Source organism: Cynara cardunculus, unplaced genomic scaffold (assembly GCF_001531365.2).
Source record: "Cynara cardunculus var. scolymus isolate 2C unplaced genomic scaffold, CcrdV1 Un_Scaffold_934, whole genome shotgun sequence".
Classification (NCBI taxonomy): Eukaryota; Viridiplantae; Streptophyta; class Magnoliopsida; order Asterales; family Asteraceae; genus Cynara; species Cynara cardunculus.
In genome coordinates, this window is record NW_020200651.1 from 152,479 (window position 1) to 156,213 (window position 3,735).

The following is a 3,735-nucleotide window of genomic DNA, read 5'->3' on the forward strand; positions in this document are numbered from 1 at the left end:
TATATATGTTAGATATTGGAAATATTTCAGGTAAATATATTTTTTAAAATATGTACAAACCTAAATGGGTATATATTATAACCACTCTTAAAATGTGGTATATTAATAACGAAATTGACCATAACTAAATTCTGTAGTTTTTAATTTTGAATACTTCTTCCATTTTAAAATAAATGCACATAAAAGATACAGATTTTAGTAAATATATAACTATTATATTTTTTAATTAATCAACTGTAATTAGTGAGTTTTATCATGTTATAATCAAGGGTTAAAAAGAAAAGCAGATAATCACTTTAGAAAGTGGACATATATTTTAAAATAAATAAATAAAATATTTGTTTGGTAAAAAACAAAGTAATTGAAATTCAAAGTACAATCTCTTTTTCTAGAATTGTTAAAGAAAAAGGTTGAATATATAAAAAAGAAAAGGATTTATTAAAAACTGAAGTTAAAATTATATATATATATATATATATAATTAATAATTTGAATGGATGCTAAAGTTAAAAAATTGCGGAGTTTGATAAAGCTTCGCCTTCTCTTAAGCCTTCTACCCTCCTTGGAAAAAATGTTTCCGTATGCCTGAAAATTCTACTTTCATCTTTTTGAAAGCAAAATGTACAAAAAGTAACAAATCAATTTAGTTTCTATTTTTTTTAACAAAAAGGTTGAATATCGATAATCTTAACCCAACTCATACGGTACTCGCCCCTCAAGATAGGGCTGTATATAAGTAGAGTTGGATGGGATGAAAGCATTTGAATAACCAACCTAATGTTTATGGTTTGAAAGACCTCAACCCAACTCAATCCAAGCAAAACTACAACCCAATCCAACCCAACCCAACCCAAACCGTGCCGGTTGGGTTGGTCGGGTTGAAAAATTTGGTATGTAATTTTACAATCTAGCTAAGTGTTTGTGTTTAAACGAAATAAATCAAAAGGATAACATAAAAAATAAGCTAACAAACTCAAAAAAAGTTGAAGGTTTATGTAAATAAGAAAGTTAATTACAATTCAAATTGTAATATAATTTTAAAATACAACTAATTATAGATTGGTCTAATGTCTAATGTTGTTGATCTCCTCTCTAATTGATTTGATGATAATCCATTTTACCTTATACGAAGTATTATGCTTCTGTCTTTCAGTGCAGCGATCATCACTGAGTCTGTTCAGTGATCGCTGAGACATGCAATGTAAATCCATCAACAACAGCGATACTTCAAGAAGACAAAACTCACACCAAAGAACTTTAAGTGAAAGTCGAAGACTAAAACTGAAGATTAGAGATTAGCGCGTTCGTGATCAGAAGCGACATTCAGTGATTACAACATGGTCAACATATGTGTGAAGACTGCCCAAGCCTCAACGAGTGCTGAAGAGACCTTCAGGTTTATTCCAGCATTCATCGACCAAATGAAGCTTTGTAACACCCTGTATCACACATTGCATGTAACATATACTTCATTCACAAGAAATACATGTTTTACACCAATCAGGTCCCAAAGTATAAGAAATTATCATACAAAATACATGGTCCAAAATTCAAAATACATTTCTTGTACTATTCAACATTCATCTACAAAACTAGAAGCAACATAATCTGATCTTCACAAAGATATGCACATAAGAAAATATCACATTTTCCCCTTCCCTTTACCAACAGCAGTTCCTGCGATACATATTTAAAAATACAAAATAAGGGTTAGACCGGAAGGTCTAGTGAGATCCCTTTTTCCATGTCATTGTAGGGTGAAGATCACCAAAACTTTATTTAAAATCAACTTTTCGTGTAAACAAATACATAATCTTGTAAATCACATTACCATTACCTTTCCGATTTCCAAAGCCAATCACTTGACTTTATAAGTAATATATCAAATCAAACAGGTTAGAACCTTTCAGGTTCACATAATACCACTCTTAAACCTTTTTAATCTGAAACAAGGTTTATTCAAGGCCTCTGACCAAAAGCCAATTATCATCTCCTCAATAACATCCATACTACGATTTCCAATAAGAACCATGATCTTAAATCTTTAAATCACAAAGAAATAAGAATTCAAAGTCATTGTAATTTTAAAGGATATAATAGTAAGAGTTATATCATATAACACACACATACAAATGCCACCATTATATCCAAAGGTATACCTCTCCTTGATATGCCACCCTTATCCCTAAGTACACATATCCTTGATATGCCACCCTTATTTCCTCATCAAAATTTTATAGATTATTCTTAATCAGGACAAATCGAAGTAACAAATATCCTGATGGAATATCATCTATGTTTTATCCAAAAATTAGTTTCAAATACGAATATTGAATACTCATCCTTTATCATTTTTTTAAAAGAATGATATGTCATAAAAATATCATAAAAATATTTTTAGCCAAAATACAAATCCGGTCAACATATCAACTTGGCCGGATTTCAACTCCGGTCAAGCCTTGGCCGGATTACATATCCGATCAAGAGTACTTTTGTGAAGTCCAGAAATCATACAAACATGATATGATCTTCAAGAATCAAGATGAACATAAAAGTAGAGAGAATATTATCAAAGATTGATTAGATTGAGAGAGAGAGAAATTTACAGCTCTAATCTTGATTACAATTCTGCTAATGACTTCGTAATGACAATTACAAAGGAAAATACTATTTATACTAGAAATAGTAAAACTACACTATTACAAAATAAAGCTATTCTAAGAAGAAACTTGAATACAACTTTAACGCTCTAACTTGAACCCAACATTCTCCCTCTTTGGATTCAAGTTTGGACTCTTGTGAATTTCGTTTTGCGAAGTCCAAGAATCTTCTCCAGCCTTCTCAGAGCATTCCTATATTGGATCTTTTCCTCGAGCAAGTTTATCGCATTTACCAGCAAGTATCTTTCCTTAGAACTCATCCGTTCAGATTCAGCAGCTTTATCGTTCATCACCCTCTTCAAGTCAAGTGCCCTTCTCACTAATTTGATCGTACCGTGAGAATACTTATTCAACTCGCTAAACCTCATGAACTTCTTTACTTGTAGTTGAGCAAAATAGACGACCCCGAACTCTRGGCTTTCAAGAACCATATACACTGGATAGCCTTCAATGTCTTCTAGGTCTTGATTTGGTCTTTTAAGATTGATGATTCACTGATTGTCTTCAAGGCCCATCTGTACATCAATGACCATTGCAAGTTTAACATGACAGCGTATAAATCTCTTGATTGCTTCAAGAGCAACCAATTCTCCTTCTTTTCTGATCGTCATGTTTTTGAGTTCAAAATACATATATTCAAGGTCATCCAAGTATAAGTTCGAGAAGTCTGCTTCACTGAATCTCCAAATCTAACCATCCTGCCTTGTTACAGTGAAAACAGGATACCAGATTCTCAACAATTTCTGAGCATCTATTTGTTTGATCGTCACAATCCGATGCTTTGTACGAACTTCACTGATTGGTTGACACTTGGCTTTCAGAAGATGACAGTATTTAATACGATATTCTCTTGTTTGCTTATGAATACCTAGAACTTTGTCGCCACTTAGCACTTTTCTATGCCAGATGAAGATTCCAAAGTAGATATCTTCTAGATATGGCTCTCGGATCCTTGCTCGATCATATCCAGGAAAATTTGCTCTTATATGAAATGGCACATAGTCTCTGGTGAAGATTTCAGTTGGATCAACATGTTCTCTTTGAGCTGGAATGTCTGGCACATCAGATATGACTG